This window comes from Limanda limanda, chromosome 8, assembly GCF_963576545.1.
Source record: "Limanda limanda chromosome 8, fLimLim1.1, whole genome shotgun sequence".
In the NCBI taxonomy this organism is placed as follows: domain Eukaryota; kingdom Metazoa; phylum Chordata; class Actinopteri; order Pleuronectiformes; family Pleuronectidae; genus Limanda; species Limanda limanda.
In genome coordinates, this window is record NC_083643.1 from 4563864 (window position 1) to 4581822 (window position 17959).

At 40.5% G+C, this 17959-nt stretch overlaps 1 pseudogene; it reads right to left on the reverse strand.

The window, feature by feature from the left end:
* Positions 1-829: 829 nt before the first annotated feature.
* Positions 830-15131, reverse strand: LOC133008592 (myosin heavy chain, fast skeletal muscle-like; annotated as a pseudogene).
* Between the last annotated feature and the right edge of the window lie 2828 nt (positions 15132-17959).

A 17959-nucleotide genomic window follows, 5' to 3' on the forward strand; every position in this document is an offset into this window, starting at 1 on the left:
TAGACAGTTGTTTTAAGGAGGGGTTAGTTGGGATTTGCTAATATTGGGGGTGGAATAGGACGAGACACTGTTGATTTTACATTGGAAACTATGGTGTGGCGGTTTTCAAAGTGCGTCCGATGCTGCTAGTTTAATTTCATCATAATCATCATCCACCATCTTCCTCTCCTCATCCAGAAAAGGTTTGACAAATCTTTCTGTAATCGTTTTGTAATATGTGATCAAATAACATTATTGGTAATATGAATGAATTATGGAAAGGCTTCACAGACAAAATAAGGTATCTAAATATTTACAGTATATACAGTGATGTTATATGTGATTAAATAATATTTTGTATTATTAAAGATAAGTTATTCATATGTACAGTATATTTTGCCTGTTTGCCACTTGTAAAAGAATCTGTAGCTACCGTGAGTTTTAACCGCACTGCTAGCAAGGTAAAACCTGATAAACTTGTGACATGCAGGTAAAAGTTGACCTGGACAATTATTGGTGATTACATTTTGCTCATATGCATCTAAATAACTACAGCTGATTATGCCCATATTTGTCATGTATTAGACAGTGAAAGAGGGACATTAAACGGGGAATGACTGAATGATGAAGGTAAAGAAAAACTACCTGAAAAAGTTTTCTTATCTGATGGAGATGGTAAAACCCAGGAAGAGACTTTAAAAGAGTGGACGGACAAAATATGTCTCAGAAGAAACAGGCAGATGAAAATAATATTAGAGACATCAATTTCAGAGCAAAAAATACAATTTATTTGAACAGCATATTTCACCTCATATTATATGATTTGAAACAGGCGATCAGCCGATGAGCTTTATTCAGCTGCCTCTTTACCCTGAAAAACACCAACAAACAAAAATTATTGATTAGGTTCCTTTCAAACACCTTTAACTAGTGACTTTCTGCCTCAATAATTTTCAATTTTTATTTGTTTACTACACAGAATTGTAGATTTACCTTTCCAGAGTCACGGGTCTTGGCTCTCAGTTTGTTGACTTGGGACTCTGCAATGTCAGCACGCTCCTCAGCCTCCTCCAGCTCATGCTGGACCTTCCTGCACTTGGACAGGTGGACATTGGCCTGCTCCTCCTGGAAGACAATACAGGGCAAATGGTTAAATTATCAGCAGATATACTGCACATGAGATATGATGTCGTATAGAGTTGTCATTTTTTAAATATTAATGTTTTGCCCTTACCGCTTCCTCAGACTGCCTCTTGTAGGCCTTCACCTTGAGCTGCAACTTGTCAACCAGATCCTGCAGCCTGGAAACATTTTTCTTGTCCTCCTCAGTCTGTAGTTGAAAATACATAGGTTTGCATGTTTTAAAGGAAATTATATCATTACATTTGCTTGTTTTGTACTATACACATTTAATGTCAAAGTGACTCTACCTGGTAGGTGAGCTCCTTCACTCTCCTCTCATACTTGCGGACACCCTTAACAGCATCTGCTCCACGTCTCTGCTCGGTGTCAATCTCTGATTCAAGCTCGCGCACCTTTTGGAAAAAAGACCAATGCATTCACAGTTTATGTTACAAGTGTTTTGATGTTTTTTTTAAACTGTGTTTATATATGTATAATTCTATCATAATTCTCTTACCCTAGACTCCAGTTTCTGAAGCTGCTTCTTGCCACCCTTCATGGCCAGGTTCTCAGCCTCATCCAGGCGGTGCTGCAGGTCCTTAACAGCAACCTCCAGGTTCTTCTTCATCCTCTCCAGGTGAGAGCTAGTATCCTGCTCCTTCTTCAGCTCCTCAGCCATCATCGCAGCCTGGAAAACACAATATTTGGTTTAGAAATGTCAAAAATCAATGAGTAAAAAGTATTGATAATAAGTAAAAACTTAAGCGTACATCAGTGATGGCTTTCTTAGCCTTATCCTCTGCATTCCTTGCTTCCTGAACAGTGTCATCAACTTCACTCTGGACCTGAACCAGGTCAGACTCAAGCTTCTTCTTGGTGTTCAGAAGGCTTGTGTTCTAAAGGATGACAAAATGAAGTTTCTTAAGTTATCAACATTTCATGTTGTTTAACGTTTCATTGGTTTTATATATTGAAGTACTGTATATTTGTTCACCTGAGAGTGCAGCAGTCCAACACGCTCACTGGCATCCACCAGCTCCTGTTCAGCGACTTTGCGACCTCTCTCTGTCTGTTCCAGAGCCAAACTCATAATGAACTGTAGGTGCACTCACTATACTGTAGTTTGTACAACAGCAGTTTGTCTGACAATACCTTCAGCTGTGCCTGCACATTCCTCAGCTGCTTCTGGGACTCAGCCGACTGGCGATTGGCATGGCTCAGCTGAATCTCCATCTCATTGAGGTCTCCCTCCATCTTCTTCTTGATTCTCAGGGCATCATTCCTGCTCCTGACCTCAGAATCCAGAGAGCTCTGCATAGAGTCAGTCACCCTCTGGCTGTTTCTCTTGATCTGCTCCATCTCCTCATCTTTTTCTGACAGTTTCCTGTCCACCTCACCCTTGATCTGGTTGAGCTCCAGCTGAACACGCAGAATCTTAGACTCTTCATGTTCCAGAGTTCCCTGATGACATCATAGAGTACGATTTTTGACCTAACCTTCAGGCCTTTTAGCCCGATATACTGCATTGTCCTAGATTTGTAATGTTTTTCTCCTCAGAAAATCTCCCTTGATAAAACAAACATACCTCAGCCTCCTCAAGAGCTGTCTGGATCTCAGATTTCTCTGTCTCCACCTGCTTCTTTGACTTCTCCAGCTCATGGATGCTCTTGCCAGTCTCACCAATCTGTTCAGTCAGATCAGAGATCTCCTCTGCAGAAAGACACATGTTACATATTGTCAAGCCTGAGATGTAAAATAGGAACACTAACACAAAATGCGTTGAATATAATCAAAGACAATCAGGTAGGAGCTCAACACTAAAATATGAATACATTATTCTCGTTGTCAGGTGAGAACTCACGTTGCAGGTTCTTGTTTTCACGCTTCATGGTCTCCAGCTGATCCAGAGCTTCCTCATAAGAGTTCTTCATCTTGAACAGCTCAGTGCCGAGAGAACGAGCCTCCTTCAGAGATCCCTCAAGCTCTGACTGACCCTCCTCATACTTCTGCTTCCAGTCTGCCAACACCTAAATAAGACAATTTATTGTGATCAGATAGATATTCTGCAAAACAAAGACAAGTAAAAAAAAATTTGTATGAATTGGCCACCTTGTCGAAGTTCCTCTGCTTCTAGTCCAGGTTGGCAGCCAGCCCATTAGCCCTCTCCACATCAATCACGAGGTCCTCCACCTCACGCTGCAGCCTCTGTTTGGTTTTCTCCAGAGAAGCACACTTGGAGTTCACAGCCTCAATCTGCTCCTCAGCCTCCTGGAGACGCTGAGCCAGCTTTTTCCTTTGAAACATTTGCAAATTTTCTCTCAATAAAAATGTCAATATCTTGTAAACTTTTACAGATATTCTTACATATATAAAATAAACTAAAGACACCAATGTGATGTTGCACAGCTAAATGTACAATCTATATGCAAAGAAAATATTGGGTAATTTAATTTGAATGTTACTCACTTGGACTCTTCAAGCTCCTCAGTGCGCTGAATAGCATCAGGTTCATACTTAGTTCTCCACTAAGCCACCTCACTGTTGGCCTTGGACATTCCACGCTGCAACTCAGCCTTGGCCTCCTGCTCCTCCTCAAACTGTTCCCTCAGCAGGTCACAGTCGTGGCGGGCTGATTGCAGTCCATGGGCAAGAGCATTCTTGGCCTAGAATAAGAAATATTATTGAATGTGTAAAACTTTTAAATCTCATTCAACGAGGCAAGGACCTGTTTGAGTTTTCTTACCTTAACCTCCTCTTCAATCTGTCTCTTCAGCTCTTCAATCTGTTGAGTGTAGGCCTGTTTGCCTCTGGTCAGCTGGGAGACAAGAGCCTCTTTCTCTTCAATTTGACGGCCGAACTCACCTTGTGTGAAAATTAAGATCAAACATTAGTTTCTTTTCAGTTTCTGGTTGATCTGTGTCAAACTGAAGATGGCTGCCATTTGCATACCATTTTCTGTCAGGAGACGGGCTTTCTGTGCACCCAAGTCATTCGCTTGACGAACAGTTTCATCATTCTTGGTCTTCAGTTCACTAAGTTGGTCCTCAAGAGTACGGCACATCTTTTCCAGATTTCCCTTGAGAAAAAAGTAACGGAAAAGAAAGATTTAATTTTTAACACAATTATGTCATTTATTGTTTTTTTAATGTACAAAAAATGCATTTAATACTCTAATATTACATTTATTTTGTACCTTTGCTTTGGCAACAGCCTCCATGTTGATGGACAGGTCATCAATCTCCATTTTGTATTCACTCTTTTCCTTTTCAAGCTTCTGCTTGACTCGCTGGAGGTTGTCGATCTGCTCTCCCAGCTCAGCAACGCTGTCAGCCTGCTTCTTGCGAAGAGCGGAAGCAGTGGCTTCATGCTGCAGAGTGGACTCCTCAAGGTCACGACGGAGCTTCTGGAACTCAGCTTCCCGCTTCTTGTTCATCTCAATCTGAGCAGCAGTGGCACCTCCAGCCTCCTCTAGCCTCTCACTGATCTCCTCAAGTTCCCTGGAGAGGTCAGCCCTCTGCTTCTCAACCTTGGCACGAGCAGCACGCTCAGCCTCAATCTCCTCCTCCAGTTCCTCAATACGGGCCTGTTTCAAGTGTTGATTTTATTGTTTAGTGAACATTAAATGTGAAACACAAAAACTTGAAAGCATGTTGTGCTTTGTTTAAAGCAATATGTTGATTACCGGAAGCTCCTTGATCTTCTTCTGAAGCTGAGATCCCATAGACTGCTCATCCTCAATCTTGCTCAGGAGTTGGCTGATTTCAAAGTCTTTCCTGTGAGAGTAACAAAGTTCACAGTAAGAGTTAATTCATGCTATTGAATATTACTAGAAACATGATGGTAATTTGTAATGGGGAGGGAAAAAAAATTCAGATACTTTTTCCCTTTCTCATCAGACTGCTGCTTGTCATTCTCAAGATCCATTATGGATTCCTGGGCCAGTTTCAGATCTCCCTCGAGCTTCCTCTTGGCTCTCTCAAGGTCCATACGCAGTTTCTTCTCTTGTTCCAGAGAACCCTCAAGCTGAACATTGAGACATTGAGATTGTAATATTATGCTAAAGAATCTTGTTTTGCCAACCTAAGTGATTTTGTAAACTTACATCATCAACTTGCTGCTCAAGCTTTGTCTTGGCCTTGGTCAGAGTGTTGACTTTGTCTTCCTCAGCCTGCAGGTCATCAAGAGTCTGTTGATGAGCCTCCTGAAGAGCTTTCTTCTCCTTGCTCAGCTTAGCAATGCTCTCATCTTGAGAGGCCATCTCCTCTGTCAGGTTCTAGACCTATGTGTGCAGGTAAAATGTTATTTAACACATAGCAACCATGAATTTACTCTATATGCTACACATTTTTAAATTTACGAACCTTGTTCTCAGTGGCATGTTTCTCCTTCTCCACCTTGGCCAATGTAAGCTCCAGATCGTCAATATCCTTCTTGAGCTCAGAACATTCATCTTCCAGCTTTCTCTTCTTAGCAGTAAGCTCAGCATTCATTTCCTCTTCATCCTCAAGTCTCTCAGTTGTTTCTTTGAGTTTGGCCTCAAGCTGAATCTTGCTCTTGATAAGTCCCTCACATCTTTCCTCAGCATCTGAGAGATTATCTCCTTCCTGTGTCATTATATGAACACATCAAGTGTGAGCCCATCATTATTTGTCGCACAACACATGAACAGTTGCAGGTACCATCTGAATTTACTTACGGATGCCACTTGGAGCTGCAGATCATTCTTCTCTTGCAGAAGAGACACCATCTTCTCCTCTAGTTCCTTCTTCTTGGCCAGGGCAGTAGCCAAGTCAGTTGTCATCTTTTCATAGTTTTCCTTCATCGCAGACAGCTCCTTCTCAGTTTCAGCAGTCTTCAGCAGAGGCTTGATCTTGTAGTAAACCTTCATCCATGGCCAATGTTTGACATTCATGAACGAGCGCACGTTGTACTGGATGGTGTACATGGCTTCCCTGTGAAGGAGAAATTGTTTACATGAGAATTTTTGAAAAATTTTCATCCCATGTCTTTCTGTCCAGAATTTATTGTTTTCAACATGGCTCCTCTCCATCATCTTCATAAACTCCTTTCTCATGAGGTAAGCACGGCAGAGAGCCTGAGTCATTGTGACCAGAGCTGCAAGCTTTTCATCTCTCATCTCCTCAAGGGTACCCAGCAGACCAGCCTTGAAGAACACCTGAATAAACAGAAAATATAAATTAACTTTCAGGTATCCTAACTTGTTCAACACTCACAAGGCAAAGATGCTTTATAAATGTACACATAAGATAGACGCTTTGAAACTATTCCATTGATGAGTAATTGCTCCAGGTACATGGTCTAATTTTACACCAAATTACTTCAAACATTTAATAAACGTTGAGGTACAATGCTGATTATCAGACAAACAAACAAAAAGAATAAGAAAAATCAACCTCCTTTGTAATTATACCAACAATCAACAAGGGAGCATGGTTCTTACCTTTGTGTGTCCAAATCTGTACTCGTCATGATTAACATCAATCGATCAAAGCAGCTTTTGTGAAGCCTTCTTGTTGTCAATGAACTGGCCCTCAGGAATGACACTGGCATTCAATACCTTGTTCCTTTAATACAAAAGTTATTGGTCTCTGTAAGTATTTTTTGGCGTTTGTGGCAACATTTTTGGACGTCAAAAATATAGTCATTGGCACCTCTGCTTGAAGTCACCATATTGGATTCTGCTGGGGAAACCTTTCCTGCAGATTCTGATACCCTCCAGCACACCGTTATACCTCAGCTGGTGGATGACCAGGAAGTTCTCCATCAGTCCTATTTCATAAGACATTTCATTATTACTTTTGTGAATAGTTATACTCTTCATTGAACCAGCACTGAACTGAAACCATACTAACAAAAAATACATGCTATTCCCCAAAGAGTTCAAATCTTACCTGGAGTCTTTGACTCATTGGGAATCAGACAACGCACAAAGTGAGGATGGGTGCTCCTCAAGTTAGTCATCAGCTTGCCCAAGTTTTCCTGTAGATACAAAAGAGTAAGTTAGTTGTGTATAACGTAATGTGTGATTCTATTTCTTAGTTTACAATGCCAAAGCTTACCCTGAACTGTGAAGACACAGTCTGCATAGAGCCTCCCTTCTTCTTGCCTCCCTTCTTTCCAGCCTCTGTTGATCATTTCAAGTAGAATTATTTTTGTGAGAAACTGAATATATACAGAGACAACTTGCTACATTTGATAAAGAGTAATACAATATTAAAATGTGTTTTAATTGACCAGTTAATTGTGTATCATACCCTCAACAATAGGTGGATACAGGCCAGCCAGCAGTTTCACTGATGACTTCTGGTACAGCTGCAGAACAGACTCATTCAGTGGGTCCTTGTTCTTGTCCAGCCAGCCAGCGATATTGTAGTCCACTGTACCAGCATAGTGCACCAGGGAGAAGTGGGCCTCAGCCTTGCCCTTTGCAGGTTTTGGCTTCTCAAATGCTTTGTTTTTGCCAAGATGCTGATCATAGAGCTTATTCTTGAAGGATGTGTCATCAGCCTTAGGGAACATGCACTCCTCTTCAAGGATGGAGAAGATGCCCATGGGCTAGATGAAAGTACAGAGAGATAAAGTATATCATTAAGTGACTGGTGTATTTTAGGAGAATTACATACAATAGAATCATAAAATTGGTGTTTACCTTTTCAATCAGCTCAATGCAGGCGGCCAAGTCCATACCGAAGTCAATGAACTCCCAGATAATACCCTCCTTCTTGTACTCCTCTTGCTCCAGGACAAACATGGTGTGGTTGAAGAACTGTTGCAGCTTCTCATTGGTGAAGTTGATGCACAGTTGCTCCAAGGTGTTGAACTGTGAGGTGACAAATAATCAGCCTGATTGCTCATGGACAACAGGAAAGGCTTTGTCATATTTTAATAATAAAATGCACTGTATGACGCTTACATCAAAGATTTCAAAGCCGGCGATATCCAGGACACCAATATAGGAGTTCCTTGACTGCTTAGTGTCCAACATCTGGTTGATACGGACAACCATCCACAAGAACATCCTCTCATAGATGGATTTGGCCAGGGCAGTCACTGAGTTGTTCACCTGAAGAAGAATCTAAAAATAGTTTTTTTCCTGTACGCTTCTGCAAAGTTGTTTTATAAAATCCTGTGCTACTGTATACCCTATATAGGTATAAAACTAGATTTTGGCGATTAATAGTCAATAAAAAGATAACACACCCAGTACATCTCAATCTCTTTACTTCTCAGGACAGCCTTTGGCCTCAGTTAATGCTCCACCTTGCCATTAGTGCTGTTTATTTATATCATGTTTTGTACAAATTACTTTTTTCTTTGTATTTATATATATATGCGTGTGTCATTATAGAAAAAACTATTCACTAGGATATTTGAAATGAATACTTTATGTTTACCTGAGGTACAGTCTGTCCCTTTGTGACATACTCATTTCCGACCTTCACTCTGGGATAGCACAAACCCTTCAGCATGTCAGCGGAGTTCAGACCCAACAGGTAAGCAACCTTGTCAGCATCTGAAAATGGTTTCATTATTTATAATGTAGTTTTGTATATATGTGTGTTCATGAAAGACCAAAACCAGTGTGATATAGAGCTTCTGTTGTTCACTTTGATATGATATCAAATAGTCACCTTCTGTGCCATCGGGTTCAGCCTGCTCCTCACGCTGCTTTTGCTTGAACTTCATGTTACCATGGTGGATCACAGCACCAGTAAACTTGTAGATGGCCATCTTCTCCTCACCAGTGAAGCCCAAGATATCAATAGCATTCTGTGTTCAGAACATAAATATTTTACAAAACATCTCCACTTTGGAAATGTACATTCATAAAATCACTTTCGATATCATACACATCAGATGTATGGAATATGTTAAATATTAAAACCTTGATCACTCACATCAATAGCTTCCAGCTCAACTTTGTCATCAATGCTGGCCACAGTGATCTGACCCATGCTGATCAAGGGGTAGTCGTAGGGGTTGGTTGTGATGAGTGCCCCCTCTGAAGATTTAAAACGGAATGAAGATTAAATACAGTTTTTCCCAAAAAACAATCAGCATATGTATAAAATCATGCAATAGCTTAATCTGTTTACCAACTATCCCCGGTATGTGGTTTGTCATCATCTGGTAGAAGATGTGGTAGCCTCTCTCAGCAGAAAGCTGGTATGTCACTCTTGACTTCTCCAGCAGATCTACAAATGTTGATCATCAGTCACAACCTGGTCAGTCCTGAATTTCAGTCATCTACACTTGCTATGAGGATTATTACTTACATGTCTCAATGTCAGCACTGGACAGTTTGCCAGTTGTGCCGAAATGGATTCTGATGAATTTACCCTGTTTAGAAGATAGAAATTGTTGTAATCTCCCCACATAAACAATTTCTAACATGAATTTAGTCTATACAAAATAACCCCATACTTACAAAGCGAGAAGAGTTGTCATTCCTCACAGTTTTGGCATTACCATAGGCCTCCAGCAGGGGATTGGCTGCAATAATCTGATCCTCCAGCGACCCCTATAATCCAAGTTTCGAAATTAAATCAGAAAATAACCTTCTTTCACGACATATACTCTATTTTACTTGGACTCAATGCTTTCATCACAACATACCTGAATCTTGCTTGTATCCTTCTTCTTTTCTCCTCCTGCCACTGCGATTGTGGCGAAGTACTGGATGACACGTTTCGTGTTCACAGTCTTTCCAGCACCAGATTCTCCACTGGGTATGAACACAGATTTATAAGAATATGCTTATATATATATAACATATTTATCTCTCAAAAAAAGTCTACAGATATGAACTTACGTGATCAAGACAGACTGGTTCTCCCTATCTGTGAATATAGAAACCAAATTAATTAATCACACTTCTTTCAGTGAAACAACATTGTGTATACTGTATACAAATTCTACAACATGGACATACCAGTGAGCATGAACTGATAAGCGTTGTCAGAGACGGAGAAGATGTGGGGTGGAGCCTCCATACGCTTCTTGCCTCTGTAGGCACTTACAACATCAGCATCGTACACTGGGAGCCATTTGTAAGGGTTAACAGTGGCACAGAACAACCCAGAGTAGGTCTGAAAGTGAACATAGAGATAAACAGTTAACTCCATGTTTAGTTTTGATTTCAATATATCTTATTGCACTTTAAAGATAGTCTTACGTAGATCATCCATGCTGCATAACGCTCTTTGAGGTTATACAGGACAGAGGCTTCATTGAGATGGGTCATCATGGCCATGTCCTCAATTTTGTCGTACTTGGGAGGGTTCATTGGATGGACGTCTGCTTCTTTATATACCTTCTCCTGCAACAGGACATTGGTTACAATTACAACTGAGAACACATACTTTACTTTCATCTGAGTCTGACCTTATCATACAAACCTCCTGAAGGTCGAGGAGTTTGACGGTGACTTTGCCAGCGTCTTTCTTCATGATTGTTCCCTTTAAGTACAGCTCTTTGTCTTGGCATCAAAAGGTGCGCTTTGAGCCTCAATTCTCTCCCTCTCCGGCTTACGCAGGTATATGGCTGCTTTGCCATAAATGGCCATCTCCGCGTCCGTACTCATGGTGACAGTTTACTTCTGTGAGGCAATAACAAATAAGAGTAATGTTATTTATCTGTGTCAAAGCTTCTATCTTCAGCTGATGTAACTGAACTGAATGAAAAACTGCATTGAACTTCTTAATTAACCTATCTATATTTAACTAATGTCTGGACATCCCCACAAGTGACTTTACCTGTGTTAAGTTAATATTGATCTGAATAACTATAACCTGTACAACTGTCTTAACAAAAACTGGAAAACTTGCAGAAAGCTTTCGTATGAAATGAGTTAAAAGTTCATTAAAAAAACGGTTGCCCTTACCTGACCCTCCCTCTTTGAAGATTGGTTATATTCCACTATCCTGTTGAAATCATAGAACACATTTTCAGTTAATGGTGATAGTGTTAAACCTACATTTGTTAAACAACCACTGCTGATTTCGGTATCAAAATAGTTCAGCCAAAAGCAAGAGAGTAGCGGACAAGAGTAGAACATATGGGTTAAATTGCAGGATGAAGCATGACATTTGTCACATTTGTCAGTGATACTGGGGTAGATTTGCGACAGTCGCGCTTTAGAAAAGTGGACTCTAAACAGAACTTTAAATTGTGTAAAAGTGTGAGACGAGCGCAGGATGAACTTGTATGAATTTTCTTAAGAGCGGTGTCCCACCAGTCATCCTCCAAATTTAGATCCAGTTCATCTTCCCAGGCAGCCCTAACTTTTGTAACTGGAGAGCAATCAAAAGACAGAAGTTCATTATAAACTTTAGAGATGAGTGATTTCTGAAGTGGATCGTGATTTAAAAGCACCTCCCATTGTAGGGTCGGCGGCGAGGAGGGAAAAAATGGAAACAAAGCTTTAGCGCTGTGTCTAATTTGAAAGTAACGAAATAGATGAGAAGTTGGGAGATGAAATTCTCCTGAGAGATTTGTAAAGCTGCGAAAAATACCATCTTTGTAAAGATCTTTAAAACATTTCAGGCCTCTATTATGCCATGTGAGAAAGGTTGAATCTGTAAGTGGAGGTCGAAATAAATGATTGTTCAGTAAAGGAGCTAAAGTAGACGTTGATTTAAATTTGAAGTGTTTCCTAAACTGATACCAAATTTTAAGTGTGGAGTGAACCACTTGATTATTTGTGAAGCCTGAGAGGTTGGATGGAATAGAAGAGGTAAGTAGAGCAGGTAAGGAGGATGAAACACATGACTGTGCCTCTAGGTGGCACCATGGCAGATTCATTGACTTGAACCAAAATGACATTTTTTTAATGTGTGTCGCCCAATAATACAGTTGAAAATTCGGAAGTGCTAATCCGCCATTGAATTTACATCTCTGAAGTGTGGATTTGCGGATCCTAGGAGCCTTTCCACACCACAAGAAGTCAGAAATAGTCTGATCGATTGTTTTAAAAAACTGCTTTGGCAGGAAAAGTGGGAGACAATGGAACAAAAAAAGAATTTGGGCAGAATATTCATTTTAACCGCGTTAATTCTTCCAATTAACGAGAGAGGCAAGCTCTTCCATCTTTGGAGGTCAGACTTAATTTTAGACATTAAAGGTGAGAAATTAGCAGAAAAAAGAGAGTTTAACGTTCTGGTTACGTTGATCCCGAGATACTTAAAGCCAGAAAGGCTCATTTTGAAAGGGACATCTGATTGTGTGAGCCGTAATGCTGAAGCATTGACAGGATAGCATTCGCTTTTAGAAGTATTCACTTTATAGCCTGAGAAAGAACCAAATCTCTGGAAAGCAGATAAGATTGTGGGAATCGAAAGGACAGGATCTGAGACATACAACAATAAGTCATCAGCATAAAGTGACAATTTAAATTCTGTGCCCAATCGTGAGATCCCAGTAAAAGTGGAGGAGGACCTCAGAAAGATTGACAGGGGCTCTATAGCTAGCGCAAACAATAGAGGAGATAGGGGACACCCTTGTCTGGTGCCACGGGTTAGAGTAAAAAAATTGGACTGAATGCCATTAGTGGAAATGTTTGCTTGTGGTGATGTGTAAAGGAGACGTATCCACGAAATGAACCCATTACCCAGTCCAAACTTCTTTAGTACAGTAAATAAATAGTCCCATTCAACCCTATCGAATGCTTTTTCAGCATCGACCGAGATCACTACCTCAGGTGTTGTTGTGGCAGTTTTAGAATAAATAATATTTAGGAGTGTTCGGACGTTAAAGAATAACTGTCGCCCCTTAACAAATCCGGTTTGCTCATGTGAGACAATAGTTGGTACAATGTTCTCCAGGCGATAGGCCAAAGCTTTAGCAAGAATCTTAGCATCTACATTTATCAATGAAAGAGGTCTGTATGAGCCGCAGAGATTCGGATCTTTATCTTTTTTTAAGAGGAGACTTATGGAGGCTTGCCTTAAGGTGGGAGGGAGAGTGTAATGTTCAAGTGATTCCTTATAAACAGCATGTAGCAAAGGGGACAATTTATCCTGAAATCTCTTAAAAAATTTCACTGGAAATCCATCAGGGCCAGGAGCCTTGTTATTTTGCATACCTCTCGCAGCGAAAGTGATTTCTTCTACTGTTAATGGTTTAGTCAAGTTCTTTTGCAGCATCTGGGCTTATCACAGGGAAGATGAGGCTATCTAGGAATAAATTCAATTCAGTGGTGTCAGGTGGAGATTCAGACTTATATAAAGAGGGATAGAATGAGTGAAAGACCGAATTAATGGTGGTGGGGTCCTTATGCAATGAGCCAGATGAATCTTTTATTTGAGGGATCATACGTGAAGCAGCTTGGCGGCGTAGTTGATGAGCTAGAAGACGACTTGCCTTGTCACCATGTTCATAATATGTGGAGCGTGATCGTAAAAGAAGTCGCTCTGCATCACTAGTGGTGATGAGATCAAATTCAGTCTGTAAATCGACACGCTGTTTAAGTAAACTGGGAGAGGAGCAAGTAGCGAGTTGTTGGTCATGTTTGGTGATATTGATAGAGATTTCTTGCAATTTGGCTTTGCGGGACTTATTTAAGTGAGCAGAGTAAGAAATAATTTGTCCACTCAAGTATGCTTTTAATGATTCCCATAGCAGTGAACATGAAACTGGTTCCATATCATTTTGATTTAGAGAGATATAATCATCTATTTTAGTTGTAATAAATTTGGTGAACTTATCATCTGAGAGAAGTAATGTATTAAACCTCCAAGGTGTTGAGTACCGGGGTTGTGAAGAGAACTGAATATCTAAAGAAAGAGGGGCATGGTCAGAAATAACAATAGGATGATAATTAACAGACAGTACTTTGGGAATTAGTTTAGCATCAATAAAATAATAATCAATCCGAGAGAAAGATTGATGCATCTAAGAAAAGAAGGAATATTCCTTGTTATGAGGGTTATTAAATCTCCAAGGATCAGTGCAACTGTTCCTGGACACAAAATCTGAAAGTGACCTCGCCATTGAAGAAGGAGTCAGAGTACGTGGGTTGGAGCGGTCTAAGTTGGGATCAATTACACAGTTCATGTCCCCGCCAATTATGAGGAGGCTGTTGTTCAATGAGGGAAGACGTTCAAATAGCTTATTCATAAAGTGTGGATCATCGAAATTGGGGGCATATATGTTAACTAATAAAATGGGAATATGGAATAACGTACCTGCAACAATTAAGTATCTGCCGTTTTTGTCTGATATCACCTTAGAAGCTGAAAACTGAATTGACTTACCAATTAAAATAGCGACCCCTCTGGCCTTAGAGTTGAAATTAGAGTGAAACACCTCAGAAACCCAGGGACATTTAAGTCTGACCTGATCTTTAGTACGCATGTGGGTTTCCTGCAGGAACACTAAGTCCGCTTTAAGACGTTTCAAATGGGCAAATATCTTTGATCTCTTAATTGGACTCCCCATACCTTTAATATTCCAGCTCAAGAGTCTCACAGAGGATCCAGTGAGTGGGACATCAGAAGTATTAGTATTGGTGGCCATATGTTAAATCCCTAGAGATAGAAATAGACTGAATGCGGATCCCCAAGGAAGGAAGAAGAAGAAAAAGGGAGAAGAAGAGAAAGAAAAAAGAAAGAAAAAACACACAAAAACACAAAAAAAACAAAACACACACATTGAACCACCCCCCCACCCCCCAATTGCACTTACAACTTCCCCATCCCCAAACGATGGAGAACCCAGTGCTAACTCCACAAGGAGACAGATCCCTAAAGCGAACACTTTCGGCTTTTTGCATAACTATCAAACTTCGGGTTAAGCTCCTGCAAGTCTAGCAACATTTGACAAGAAGGTACAGCCAATCAAGACCAAGTTAAACTGAAAACCACATACTGTGTGTTTATGAAAATAAGAGGAAACAGATTAACTGAAAAAAGTAATAAATGTCAATATGAACTGTCACTGCTTCCTCACCGGTGTGTATCACCTCACGGATCTCTTACAAGTTGAGCGACCTGATGAATGCGCTGGCCTCCTCCGCCGAGTCAAACCTCTTCTCCGCACCGTTGTGTGTGATCCGGAGCCGCGCCGGGTAGAGCAGACCATAGCGGATCCCTGGTATCTCCCGGAGCCGGCGACGAACATCATTAAAGGCGTGTGATCGGGGTGTGATCGGGAAAGACGGAGAAACTCAGCTCTCCAACCTTGATCCGCTGCTGGGTTCTGGCTCGGCACAATATGTCCACACAGTCTGTATGATAGTGAAGACGAGCGATTATGGGTCGAGGGCGCTCTCCCGGCTTCGGCTTCGGCTGGAGGGTACGATGTGCGCGGTCCATGAGCGGCTCTTTCTCCAGCTCAAAAGCCTCCTTGAGCAGAGAGGAAACATCCGCAGCAGCAGAAAAGTTGGAAAAATCTTCGGGAATTCCCACTAACCGTATGTTATTACGCCGGGATCTCGCCTCCAGATCTTCGCATTTATTGTCCAGTCTTGTCAGCTCAGTTGTCAGGTGCACCACTTTAGCCTGTATGGTAGCAATGTCATCGGTGCAGGAGGAGAGCGATGCTTCCATTTCACCTACGGTGTTCTTCAGAGTGCGCACCTCAGACTGGATGTTTGCAATGCTGCTGGATAACTCCGATTTCACTGCCTGTAGTTCAGTCTTGATGCTTGACAAGGTCTCGGCCGAGGCAGCCTGAAGTTCAGCTCTGAAAATAACTGCCATTTCAACACGGAGTGACGATAGCAGTTCGGCCTTGAAGTCGTGTGATGGAGCCCCACCTGTGGCCTCGACCAGGCAGGAGGGGGGATCACTACGAGGCGGGGATGCAGTGTGCGAAGCAGGCCGCGGCGGTTGTACATGTGGTTTGGCTTTTTGAGGCATTTTGGTCGGCGAAAAGACGGCGTTAAATTTAGATTATGGAGGTGGGGAAAACACACATCGAAGAAAGATGGAAAAGGTGTACGTAAAATAGTTTTTTAAAAAGTTGTTGCAGGAGCTCTGAGAAACACGTCCTACTCCATTAGCTGCAACACCGGAAGTCACAGATTTTGTTTTTAGCACAACACATAAGAAATACATAGGGGAATAGGTGCACAAGATGCAGTGGTATATTTTATAATATGAGTTATAGTTGTGTAACATTATTTATAGAAAATATTCTGTTCCCTCTGATCATTTCCCAGTGGCTGCCTTTGGTGTTTTACCCTTGAGTCGATGTGAATGTCACAGCCTGCAAGATCTATTTTCCATTTACCCCCTTACGCACAAATGAAGGAGCAGATATTCTTTAATTTCAATCAAAACAGCTTTATTCACAGGCTCTCATTTCACTCAGGTTTACAAGAGGGACAATCTATAGCATCTTTATGAGCTTCATGTCTATTTTCTGCCTTTTTACGAGTTTGAATTCCTCCAGTCCTGAGTGTTACCTTTTTGGTTAAAAGGAAGCCAAGTTTTAATAATTTTCAATATCGTAATTTGATCTTAATGTGTAATTGTTATATTTAAAAGCATAACTACAACGTGGATGTTAGTCAAACATTGATGGGGAAAAAAATCCCATCAATGTTTGATTGGGATATTAATGACAATAACGACAAGTGAAATGCTGTTTCTGTATTTTTACAAGTTTTAGTTCCACAACTATAATATAATAGTATATAAAAAAAAAAGCTATAATTAACACACATTTGAGTAGCTCAAGCTGCAGGAATGCTTTGAGATCCTGAGGGCCTTGACTTTTGTTTTTTTTAACTCAAGGTTAGGAATCTATATTTACTGCAAAGAATGGAAGTTGGCAACAGCTGTTGCCCACGGGTGGTGGGTTAAGTATATTGTAGTGCAGTGACACAGGTTAGATTCGGCTTTGATGCAGGATTACTCTCAGTTATTAGTAGAAGAAAACTTTTATTCTTTAATGGCAGCTTGAAATGAAGCTAATATTTTAGATGATTTATAGACTTGTAGTTACAGCTAACTTTTATTCTGAAGAATGCAAAGTTTTGTGTTAAGCATGATTTTCTGAGTTTCAAGTTTTCTCATTCAAGTGTTAAAATTCCTTTCTCAGCAGGTATTAATCTGCATTAATCTAAACATTTTTTTTTAAATCCTTCATGGGCAGGTGTGGCTGAGAGGTAGTGCGGTCGTCCTCCAACCTGAAGTCGGTGGTTCGATCCCCATTCTGAACCATCTGCGTGCCAAAGTGTCCTTGGGCAAGATGCTGAACCCTGAATGGCCCCCCATAGAATAACAAAAGTGCTGCAAGTAGATGCACTGTATGAATGTGTGTGTGAATGGGTGAATGTGAAACTGTACTGTAAAGCGCTTTGAGTGGTCATCATCAGACTAGAAAAGCGCTATATAAATACAATTCCATTTACCATTTAAACCAATTATTTTGAAGATGACCTTCTGTATAAGTATTTGGTTGGCATTAGATCAATTTTAAGGGCTTCATGTGTATTTTCTGCCTGTTTACAAGGTCAAGTTCCACCAGTCCAGAATGTTACTTCTTTGGTTGGAATTTAATTTAATTGGAAGTCTAATTAGAAGTAATTCATTATTAATTATTGTTATTATATTTTCATGGTAAATCTGACATTTTATTTGGACATATCGTTCTTTGAGTATTTGTATAATTGTAATGATTCTTTTCCAACAAGTCCAAAATATCTTCTTCTGATATGCCAAATAGAGCAGGAATGTAAAGTAATCTTTTCAATGTATGATTGGTAAACTTAAACAGTAGATGTTTGGTAATATAGTTTCCTTTCAGCAGTTGTTTTTCCAAAAAAAGGAATTTGGTTGCTGCGAAATTCACTGTTAAATGTATGTGCCCATGAAATTACGTGAGTAAAACA